The 12434-nt window shown below is 39.4% G+C and overlaps 1 long non-coding RNA gene across 12 annotated transcripts in view; it reads left to right on the top strand.

The window, feature by feature from the left end:
- The window catches only part of LOC138688067 (uncharacterized), a 42289-nt gene that overhangs the window by 12547 nt on the left and 17308 nt on the right, over positions 1-12434 (top strand). For 9 of the 12 annotated variants that reach the window (XR_011327125.1, XR_011327121.1, XR_011327128.1 and 6 more), the window contains exon 2: positions 10435-10619. This is a non-coding gene — a long non-coding RNA (uncharacterized lncRNA). Of the gene's footprint in view, positions 1-1830; positions 1879-7361; positions 8392-10434; positions 10620-12434 lie in introns of all 12 variants that reach the window. The other 3 variants (XR_011327119.1, XR_011327122.1, XR_011327120.1) reach the window with 3 other exon arrangements.

Genomic DNA, 12434 nt, shown 5'->3' with positions numbered 1-12434 from the left:
TGCTGCAGGATTTTAGCGGTCGTAGGGAGCAATTCAGCCGTGGCTCAGGTACAACCCTGGGGTGCCTCGGCGGATTAAAGAAAACTTTGCTGGAGACGAGCGAGTGTCTAAGTGCCAAAGGGCAGAAAGCTGGGAGCAGGACAGGGCTCTGCCAAGCGACCTTAAAATACGCTCTTTAGGGATGCTTGGGATTTTATATCTGTCTATCTATATTTTTTTTTTATTATTGCCTCGAATCACTGACGTTTGGGCCGTGTTCAAACGCTACCTTCTCCCTGTGTTTTTCTTTAACAGAAAATAGGGTGCGACTGCAGAGAACTAAGTCAAAGGAGCGGGAGAAAGTTTGAGCCGCACTTTAAATGATGCTGATTGCTGGGAGGGAGGGAGGGAAGACATCTAAAGCTAGGAACCGAGGAGTAAAACTGATGTGAAAACAGCTTTTCACTTCTCCTCCAAGTGCTAATTTTGCTACTGTAAACAAACACTGAAGTTAGAAACAGCTGCAAATAGCCTGCCGGGCACTCAGGGCTCAGGGACGAGGCGGGGGGAGATGACTTTTGTTCATCTCTCGGGCTGAGTTTCACCCAAACTCTGCTTTCTCCCGAAATCGGTGGCTGATGCTGGCTTTAGTTGTGGAGAAGGGGGGAAAAAAAAAGAATTATATATATATACACATAGGCATATTAAGCGCATTTCATGTGAGCCTATAGAGCGCAGGCAGCTCGGCTGGATCACTAATGCAACAGGAAACCTCGGGATAGACTCAGCCTAATTAACAGTTTTCCATAGCTGAAGCGATTTTTAAGAATCCCAGTGGATTAGCCCAATATGTTCAGGTGTGAGGCTACGAGGGCCTATAACTCCTTTCACTATAATCTTATAACCTCCTTACCTAATTCCTTAGATTGCAGATAGGAAGAGTCTGACCCTGGAGGTCGTAAAGAGCTTGGTTTCATTAACCCTTCCCTCCCCAGCGCGGCTCCAAGGTTAACTGCGGCAGGCTGTGTGTTTGGGGGAGGGAGGGCAGAAGAAAGGGATTTGCAAGAGGGGTCGATCCGACGGGGGCGGGGGGGCAAGGCTTAAAATGATTTCTGCTCCCTCCCTTCCCCTCTCTTGAGCCAAAGGAAAAATGGAAATGGAACTTTTCTTGTTCCCATGCACGGGGAAGTGCATAAATGTATGGATGTTTGTGAGAAAAATTTATTCCCTTTACACCATTTCAGAGTGGGATTTTAAATTTTTTTTCTTTTTCAAACGTAGAGGAAATGAAATATTCTAGAAATGTCAAATATTGAAAAAAAAAAAAAAAAAAAAAAGCAAAGCAATCTCCATCTTTAGGACCAGCAGCAATCTCTTGAGCTTCTTTTCCATAGTAGAGCTGTAACCTTTAAAGAAAAAAAAAAAATCTAGAAAAGCTTCTCAGACTGTATTTGCCTGGTAACACACCTGGTTTATATTTTAATAGGTAGTTACATTGTATTGATTCAGGGTACATCATTGATGTTGAAAGTTAATAACTCTCAAATTATATCTATCTGCCTACATACATAATTGCATACACAGTATAACACTGTAAGAATCTGCATTTTGCAGCACATTCTTTGTTCTTAAATCTTTTAACACATTGAATTGTTCCTTTGAAGAAAATGCTATTGAACCACATGTTTAAGGAAAAGATGCTTCTAAACTATATGTTTAAGCAATGAAATTGTTGAGTGAAATACAGGTTTCTTTGTATTTCACACAAACCTTGCCATACGCCAGTCTTAACCTATACATCCAAACTGCCTTTTTTTTTTTTTCTTTTCTCTTTTTTTTTTCCCCTCCCAGTCAGAAGGCAGAAATATGTGAACTGCTGAGAGAGGTGGGTACTTTTTGGTAAGTATGTTTAGATATGGTCTTCAGATACATTTATTGTACTTTCAAATTCTTTGGATACTAATTGAGCTAGCAAACAATATCCCAGCTGAATGTCTCAGCTCCTTCTTTATTTAACAAGGTTTTAATATAGAATTATATTGTAGCCATCCTTCTACTAAACAATATAGCTGAGGAGTCAGCAAAAAATAAAAAAAATCTTAAAACCAAGTTATAATTGCTGCCTTATATCTGACTCTTCTTCCTTTCTGCAGTCCTAATGAACTCCTTAAAGTTTTTTTTTTAATTTCTGAGTGACAGATCAAAAACAATTAGCAGAATCAGAAGCAGCTGGAAAGCTTGAAATAATGTGTCTAAATATTTCATATTGCTACTTATAATACTAGCCCATCAGTTTTAAAAAGGAACCATTCCCTATTTATTCTGTGGTAGTTTATAAGTACAGAAAGATATATTATTTTTTTCCAGGGCCTGCATCAGAGATGACATAAATAGAGACTGAACTATCAGGAAAAAAAAAGAAAAAAAAAAAATTAAAAAGAAAACCCTGGACAGGAATAGAGACAGTCAGATAGATATATAACTGCATCTGAACAATGTTACGTACCACGTTAGGAGATGGTAAAAAAAAAAAAAAAAGTAGATCTCGTATTTATAACCTCATAATTAAAATGCATTCTTATCTCTCTCCTCTGAAAGGTTGCAGCTTTCTTGGAAATATTTTGAGTGCATATTTTAAACTCCATGTCCCGAATTGAATTAAGATGAGCTGTTTTACCCAAGAGTAAAACACTTGTTTACAATTTAATGTTTAAGTTTCAACTGCTGATCAATCGCTGTATCATTTTCTTTATATTTTACCTCCTTATGTTTGGAGACCTTATTTAAAATGGTGCTGGTTTATATCAAATTCTAATTTCTGTTTGTAAGAAATTAGTCAATATTATCCAGAATAATCCCCTGTGTTTCACTGAGGTAAATTGGATGAGAATTTTTCACATTCAAAGGTTAAAGCTAAACTGAAAACTTTAAAGCAAAGGGATGCCAGCAAACAGTGAAAAATGGCACGTCTGTTCTCTCCTGACAAGCTTGCATTATATCACATGTAAGGAAGCACACATTTTTGAATCTAAGACCAGTTTTAGTTTTTAATAGGAAATAATTACATGGAACTTTATTTCCAGAGAGAATGTCCCTTCCAGCTACAGTGTTTTGCTTTGATCTAAGTATTAACTGGTAATAAAATAACCATATTTTGGATCCTAAGCATATTGATGCTTAAAGGAATGTTATGCTTTCAATCAAATTCCAACTTTAGATTATCCAAAGGTATTCATCCTTCTTTTGTCAGAAACCAATTTGCTCTTTTTCTCCTACAGCTACTCACATGTGTTTTAGTATACTTTGTTATTTTATAGTAGAATTTGCACTATCTAGGTGGAAAACTTTAGACGGAGTGAGATCATGTCCCAGCCTGGCAATTTGGGCTGTTTCTCATACAGCTAGCTCCCCAGTCCAGCCCTTCTTTACACTTGTTGTACACCACCACCATCGCTCATCTCTGAGGGCGACCACCGCGAACGTCTTTGCAGCAGTATTTTGTTTTAAATCTTCGGATTTTTTTTTTTTTTTTTTTTACCTGGAGAATCAATCATTTGGACCCATCCTGAACAATTAACCTCCCCTTTATGTTACAGCCCCAAGTGCAGTACTTCATAAAGACGTGAAAAGGACATCCCAGACAGCAGGACCCGAGCCCAGGCTTGTCACAGAGTATAAAAGGAGAGAGAAGGGGAGTTTTTATCTCTTTGCTCCACCAATTCTTAATAGTTCTAAGTTTCAGTGTGACAATAAAACAGTTTTGATAACATAGCTCATGGGTTTCTCTGCCACATAAAGTTTTCTTAATAATAAAAAAGAAGAAACTTTATCCCTGCTAAATTAAAATAGGGCAGATGTTGGATATGGTTCGTATTAGCCAGCCTTTCACCCCTTTGCCCCTGGCACTAAAGTTCTGACTTTTTCTTTCTACTATGTCTGTTTCTAACTGAAAGGTATTATTCCTGCCCTAGCTCTCTTCTTCTATTTATTTTTTCAGTGTCTAAAATTAAACTTATTTATTTAGTAATATACATTCTATTTCAGATTGCTAAATCTGGCCAGAGAGGGGAAACATTTTCCAAAAAGTGATGCACCACTGACCTTAAACGAAAACACGAGGCAGGGAAAGCTGTTCTTAAAAGGTTTATTTCTAGAGAATTTTGTAGCTCTGTTGACATTATAGGGATAATGGCTGTATTGCAATGGGCTTTCAAGGCCCAAGAGGTTTATGTTTTCTTCTGACCGTAAGCATAATAAAATTTTAAAGGTGCACAAAGTCTCATCACTTTAGATATTTAAAACTAGATTGAAAAAACCCTTGGGAAACATACATTATAGTGGACAGCCCTGCTGAGAAAGCAGGGGATAGACAAAAAAAAAACCAACCCCAAACTCAAACCCAAATAAAACCTCTCAGTTTTTCATGCTAGCTCTATGAAAATCCTGGCTATTAAACTCCCAAGGATAGTACAGCTCTTTTGTCCAGGGCTGTGAAATAGAATTTATCGTCCATTTGGAATGATCAAGTTTAGGCTAATAAAAGGCCCTCTGTAAGCAGAAATGCCCAAGTTGATGTTTGGCAGAGTTTTCAGTGGTAGAGTTTATATAGGATGGGGGCTCTGCACTATTTGAAATTACTCCTATCTCAGCAGCCGAAGATGATTTGACATACAGAAGTAAACATTAGTAGGCAACGGCTGAAGGTTAATCAGCGTTGCGTTCTGAACTGGATGGTTGAAAGTAGGAAAAAGTGAAAGCTGCTTTCTCTAGCCCTTCCCTTTGCTAAGGTGCTGCTAACTTTTATGATTTTTTCCCCCCCCTCTTCCTCTTTTACTATCTGTCTTTGTGCCTGAGGGCCAGTGAAAGAACACTGCAGATTCTAGATTGCTTTCAGAGTTTCCCTTTGCTGATGATGGATTACCATGTCAATTTAAATGGCATAGGATTAATTTGTTTCAATGATTTCTCTTTAGGCTGAATGCCAGTCTTTTTTTCTCTCTCTCTCAATAATAATAATAATAATAATAATAATAATAATAATAATAATAATATCATCATAATCATCATCATCCTTAAAAACGCCAAACACTTTTGATATCCCACATTAAAAAGACAATAATAGAAATAGACAAGTTAGGTGTAATGTTGCAACACGGTTATAGGTTTTGAGTGTTTTTATCTCATTCTAAGGGGCTGAAGCATACAGTCAGTCACATTAAAATGAAATTGGATCCAACGTTTATTCAATAAATACTTGTCTTGTAGGTAATCCAGAGCAGAGTGCTTTTGACACATAAGGACTTAATTTGTCTTGGATAACAAGTTATTAATATGGCACATTTAAACTTGCCACCTACAATAAGGTCATTTAGATCTATAATACGACTCACAAGAGAACTTCATAAAGCCAGAAACAAAGTTTGAAACTGCCTCTGAGTTGTGGAGCAGACGCATGGCTCATGGTTTGCTCTTTTCAGAAGAAAGTTCAGAGCAAGTAGGAGCCACCCAAATCCAAATGGTGTGCATCTGCTCTTCTTTGAAAGGCAAACGTAAATGGAGTAAGGAGGAAAAAGAGAACCCAAACACACATTTTTGAATGAGTAAGCTTTAAAGCTGTGCTGCGTCTGCTAACAAACTCATCGCAGCTTTGAAAGTGAAAAAACAACATTTGGTTCTGAGTGGAAATTCACCCGCATTTGCACCCTACCTCTTCCATGTGCTTTGCAGTTTACTTGCTTTTAATAATAAGCGAGGAAGTTGGAACATAATCCACCCATAAATGTTATTGCTGTAATTTGACTGTGCTGTGTTTGTTCATGCATTAGCCGTATATGTAAAGTGAAGTGGGGATGTATGGTGGTGATCCCCGTACAGCCTGAACCAACAGAAGTGTTTTGGTACATACTGGATTTCAACCCCCAAATACTCTGCAATTGTTTTAACATTGGGAAGCTGGAGGTGGGGTGTTTGGTTCCAGACCTGTCCTAACTGAACAATGCCTGCAAGAGGTGCATCAGGAAGGCAGTATCGTGGGCAAGCAACACAGGATGTGTTTTGCGGCTGGCGATTCGGTCTCCGCACTGTAGGCGTGAGCTCTCTTACCCTGCTTTTATGTATTAAGCTGTTGGTTGCTCTTGCCCTGGCAGATTCTGTCTCTTTAAGTAACTAAATCTCATTTTTAAGCTCTTCCTGGGAAAAGGATGTTACACATGAGTAGAAAAATGCAGGCAAGAAAGGCTAATTGAATGAAAAGAGAGAATTAGGTTAAAAATAGAGTACAATCTAGTATCGCATTTTCACTAGTGTAACCTGAAATGAAGGTGTCTCCAAGTCCCTAGTGATGCCAGAGTGTTTAGATGTTGGGCACAGATGGAGACACCTATTGAAATGTGTCTGAAGAAGATTAATAGGACTTGTCAGTGTTGGGAAAGCACTGCTTTGCTGTAAATTTCTACTAGCACAAGATGAATTACCGATGAATGCTCAGTTATCAACCCCATCACTATCATTGGACACTAAATCAAATTGAGCAGTTATCTACAATCAGAAAATTTCTTTTAAAAATAGGCATACACCTTTAGGCTTAAACTCTTTAATAAGACAATATCCTCTATGGTATGTGTGTGTTCATGAAGGGATATGATTTAAAGTTTCTATACAAAAGGCTTCTGTTTGGAAACGAACTCCAAGTTTAGTGTAAAATCAGGGTTGTCAAACAATAGAAGATATTCAGAAAATACTGGTTATACTATACAATGTTCTGCTGGGGGCCTGATCCAAAGTGGATTTTCATGTGTGTGATTAGATTTTGGATCCGTCCTTACTTGTGAAAGGTTTTTTTCATCACTCCTCTCCCCTTATTTTTGGCGATGATAAAACCCCCTTCTCTCTACCTTAAAGACTGAGCATCCAAATCATATATTAATGCAAAATAGCTGTCAAGACTCAGGATATATGTATAATAATAATACCACCTCCCCAACATATTTAGGAAATTACAGCTTAGTATAATGAAATATGTGATGAAAGAATCAATGAATAATATTTTAACTGAGAATATTTCCTTCTCTCCTTTATAAAAGGGGAAACTGTCACAAGCAAAACTATCACAAGCATTTACCAGCCCACTGCTGAAGTATATTAGCTGTATTTACCATGGGATGCTGCTGCTGACAATGATATTAAATAAGCATAATATATTTCTAGTTTCTAGGATTTCTTTCCCTTTCACCCAGGCATTCTACTACTTTATCCAAGGAGATTTATCGTGGCATGTTTTCTGAAGTCAATTTTTCCCTTTTATTATAGACAAGGGCAGTCATTTATGTTTAGGGAGGGAGACAGGTACAGTGCCTTTATCTGATCTGTGTCCTCAGCCACAGCTACCTTCTTAATCGATGGCAAATCCCCACTCTGGAGGATCAGGCCCTATCTGGGCTACTTCTCAGCCAAGGAATGTATCCGTCCCTTCATCTCCACATATCTTACCTGTGATGTATTCTACCTTTAGAGGAGGGAATAATATGCTATTTACCACAAAGCACAGCTTCAAAGCCTTTGTGTGTTTCTCATCTCCAGCCAAAGCTTGTTATTTACCACCTTCAAAATTTACCCGGGTAAGGGATAGTAGCAGTTATTGTCTTCATTTTTACATCCTAATTTTCACGCAGCAAATGCCCTGCATTAGGGCCAGATCCTCACTCAGGTGGAAGTTATTAACTTTAAGCAGAATGGAGCCTATTTCAGCCAGCTGCAGCTCGTGCCCTTCTAACACAGTCTCTTTACAGCATCCCCTTGTTTATTTTTTTCTTTGGAGGGCATGATTCTTTAAACATGTTTGTTTTACAGGGAGCAGCAGTTGATTCCTAACTTTTTCCCCCCCAAACATGTAAAGAGAATATTAATAGGGAATATTAATAGAGCTGAGTGCAGCATGACGCTGGTTAGATTGTAGTAGCTGAGAAATATGAACTAGTGAACATAATCCATAAACTCCATTTGGTTACTATAATACTCCAATCTGTATTTATTACAACCCCACTCTGATGCTTATACAACTGCAATTGCTAGATTTATACACTCTAATGGCTTCACAATAGGAAAAACCTGTGTTCTTTATCTTTCTTTTCCTGTCCAAAATAACCCCTTCCACATATACTTCAGGCTTCTCCGGACCTTGTCTGGGTTTAATCATGGGCTGTGGGACAAAATGTGCATTATTAAGAAATATAAATATTTTCAGAAGCAATCAAAGGGTTGAAAGATTGATTCGGCATGTAGATTGGATTTAATTCGAAGCAGCTTTGTTCTAATGAGGACTACTGGGATACAAAGACGGCAGCCGCTTATGGCCACCAGTTGGGAACTTTGACTGGCTGTAGCAACCTGTCAAGAATTTCAAGAAACTGCCAGGTATTAAACAGCAAAGTGGTGGGGAAGCTGGTGGTCTATTGTTTTTAGCCTCCTTCCGAGGCCAGATTAGGATTTCATAGTCCCTGTTTTACCCAAAGGACAATTAAGGTTAATTTCTTGCTGCCCACAGGGCCAAATCCTGCAGTCCCTCACTTGGGGGAAACCCCTGTGGACTTTATGGGGGGCTTTGCCTAAGGGAAAGGTGGCAAAGCTTGGCTGAGCCCCAAGTTCAGCAAATTTGAGAGCCCTGTAGCAATATGTGCTGCTTCCAGACCTGGTGTGGTTGCTTTCGTGGTGACTTTTTCTGTTAAATTTTGCTACGTGCGCCCCTACATGCGATGGGACCTTTTTGCATAGGGAGGTGTTTTTCCCTACGGACAAACACAGCTCCGTGTTGGCTTGGAAGCTCTTGTGTCCTTGTTGGGTGACCTAGCAGAACTGCCGGACCCGTCCTTCTTCCCAGGGAAAAGCCTGCAATGTCCAACAAAACATCCTTGAGATGATGCTGAACAAAACAGGACACTTGATAGCTTTCCCCCAAGACTTAAAAAAAAATCCAACAGTAAAATTTCAGTTGTGCACTGTTGGGGGGGTGGGAGGGTGTCACGTCACAGGTGCTTGGGGAGCATAAGACCCTGGCAGCTTTCCTAAATGTCGAGCGTACAGTCAGAATCACAGTATACACAGGATCAAACACTGACTAGTTTCTCTCTCCCCTTAGCCTCCCCCTTGCCTACTTTTGTCCATAAAAGCAATAGAAGGAGAGAAAGCTTGAATTTTCTGAACTGTTTCACCCATCCACAGCTGGAATTCCAAAGTGAAATGAAAATGCCTTTAAAATCAACCCTACATGGGAGCCTGAGAGAACAAGTTTTCCTTTGTTGTAGGGTATAGTATTATTTGCTGTAGGTTTTTGATATACATTCTAAATTAGGCCTGCAAAGGAATGCTTCATCTTTAATTCATCACTCTCAGCTGAAAGAGATTAGCAATGTCTAGCACGCACCCTTCGTATGGTGCTGACCTCATCAAGTATGGCCTGAAATTAATTAGCCTCATTCATTCCAAATGGAAAAGGATAATGGAGCTGCATTTTAGAGATGACCATCACAAATTGTATGCAGCATATTTAAAATCCCTCCCCCCTCACTCCCCTCCCCATTTAAAAAACTATGTAGATTAAAATTCTTTCCAGAACTTGCAATATGTCAGAGTTGTCGAGGCATTAGGAGCAGAAACCACTCAGTTTTTATTTGTGGAACTGGGAGCCACATTTTGTGTGTGTGGCTGTAAAAGCAGCAAGCCTGTCTTAATGGCAGAACACCTGGAATTAATTTGATATTTCCAGGTGCTCTGGCAAACTGGGGCATCAAGCACTTGATGTTTAAACATTCTTCCACTGGCTTGCTTAAATCAATATGAAAGTAGTGTCCCTTTGTCATTCATACATGCAAAGTGCTAGCACAAACTCCAGCTTGGCTTCAGAGTCCTACATCACTCATAATCTAATTAGAAATCAGAGCAGAGCTGAAGCAGCATTCTTTGTGGATTCTTGGGCAGCAAATAGGGATACTTGTCTTTTGTTTCCCTCCTCGATTGCATCGTTCACAAGCTTTCACACCACATCTCTAAAGGTGGTTAGGTGCCTCAAGATGTTGACAGGCATGAAGGACAAGATTATTTAGGTGCCTACCCCGGGTGATTTCAAATGGAATTAAGCAACTGGATGTTACTGGGGGGGGCAGAGAGGGGGGAGAAAAAAAGGCGGGGGTGGGGAAGCTTCCAGTGCATATGAAAAGCTCTAATTTGTTGTCCTAAACTCTAGCAACGTGGGCGATGTTTTTCCAGGGTAATATTGCCTGCAGGGTAAATTTACTGAAGCCTGCTAATTTTTACTGAGGTCAGCGGGTACTCAGTTTTGGACAGTGCAGCCCAGCCTGGCGGCTCAGCCAGCTCTTCCCTGGCCGGGCATGGTGGTGGCGTGTGCTCCGGTTGCTTCCTAAAAGGCAGGGAAAGTAGTAAAGAATGCGGGATTTCCCACAGGAATTTGGAAGATGCCCACGTCTAAGACAATGGTGAGGATTGGGCCAAAATCCAGATCCAGCCTGGATTCCTCCATCTGAGTAGTCCTGTCTTGAGCTACGACTGCTGACGGATCGCAGCGACGCGGACCTTTCTCTCGCCTTACTCCCCGGCATCAGATCACCACGAGGGCCTGAGATAATACTGTGAGTAAGAGACACATTTTTCCTCACACCAAATAATTCATTGTGAAACTTCAGATTTTGAAATAACAAGGTCAAAATGGCCTGTATCTGCAATGCCAGGGCTTGGGGAACATTCCTGCAGTTCGTACGCCCAAGGGTGGATACACAGGGAAAACATTTTCTGATATGTGTTGTAATCACCTCATACCCAGGAAAATTGAGAATTAATTATTTCTCTTTAACACAAACAAATATTTGTCTTCCAAGGACTCCATTCATTAAGACTGCCATTGAATCCAGGATTGAACCCATTGTTATTAATCCTAAATGAATTCTAGTTTGTCTACCATGAACAAAGCTGCTTGCCATCTGATAGTCCAAATTTGCTCAGGAAAAAAGAATGAGCAAATGTTAGAAGCAGCAGGTGAAATCATACCACAGTTATTAAGCCTTCTTTCAGGGGAAGCACAGGATAGATTAAATTGTTATGTTAGGCCATGTTGCGAGCCCACGTCAATTTTGTTTGAGATCTTATCTTAGCTCAGAACTGTTTCCTCCTAAATTAAACTAAATGCTGAAGACATGAGAAGCATATTGACCCAAAGATTCAAAACTTTGGACTCAGCAGCCTTCTGATCTTTTGTCCACAGAGTATTGAGTTGTAAAGCTGTGGAATATTAAATAATCGTGATTATCTTCAACTTGCCTAAGTTCATTTGTCATGCTGAAACGCTGGCACAGATTTTCCTTACTGTTTTTTCAGAACAAGACATTGATTCTGCCTGCAAGCTGGTTTGATTTGCCACTGATCTTACAGACTGCGGTCCTATACTAATATTAAGTCTCATGCACCAACCATGGTCTGTAATGCTGTCTCTGGTGCTCTTAATCTCTCTTTTGCAAACACCATTGTCCAATAAAGCAACAAACAAAAATCTTACAATCAAAATGACTGAACTATGCTGGGACTTCGATTAGCTGTTATCAGGCACAAGCAGTTCTTGAGATTCAGAAATGCAGTGTAATTCACCTGGGATAAGAAATCAAATTTAAAAATGAGCTGAACAGACATTTTTAGGAATAAGTGAGTTTCTAAATAAACCAGTTTTTTAATTCTGCTTTTTCTATATTAGTACTGTAAATCAATATAGTCTGCACTTGGAGAAACCAGATGAGTTTGAATTGTCATAATTAAATATTACCCTGTTTCTTGCAGCACAGCCAAACAAGGAGTTTTACTCCTGACACAAGAGTTTTCTCAAGTAGGGACAACTTACTAACTTACTACAGCAATGATTTAAGCTCCAAGTGGATCCATCATTTTTTTAGAAAGCAAATCTCTACCAAAATGCATAACACAATTCATCCCTGGTGTCAGAGCACTGAAGAGATGGAGTTTTAGAAGAAATAATATTGTTTAGATGCTTTTAAAATACAAACATAATGATGATACATTAAATAATGTGATCTACTCAGCCGGACTTCTAATTATCTACATGCAAACTGTGTGTTCATTCATCACGTCATTCACTTCAGCTGTAATGTTGGTTAGTGGTAGACATTAACACTAAGCCATAAGTTTGAATGGGAAGAAACACAAGGAGAGTGCAAAGCTGTATATTAGTTTAGACAAGTAGGATGTCATTGCCAGCCTGAATTTGTTGATGACACCACGCATGAAGCGAGTAAATCTTTAGCCACTGAAGCAACAGTTCACTTACTTTCAGTAATGACATCCAGGAGGTAACGCAGTAGATTTACAACAGTGGGTACCAATGTAGTACTAATAATGGCCACTTATCCCCAACCACAAAATAATGAGTCAAAATGGAGATT

The sequence above is a fragment of the Haliaeetus albicilla genome, chromosome 12 (genome assembly GCF_947461875.1).
Source record: "Haliaeetus albicilla chromosome 12, bHalAlb1.1, whole genome shotgun sequence".
Taxonomy (NCBI): domain Eukaryota; kingdom Metazoa; phylum Chordata; class Aves; order Accipitriformes; family Accipitridae; genus Haliaeetus; species Haliaeetus albicilla.
Note: the sequence above shows the minus strand (reverse complement) of the source record. Positions and strands in the feature narration are given on the sequence as shown.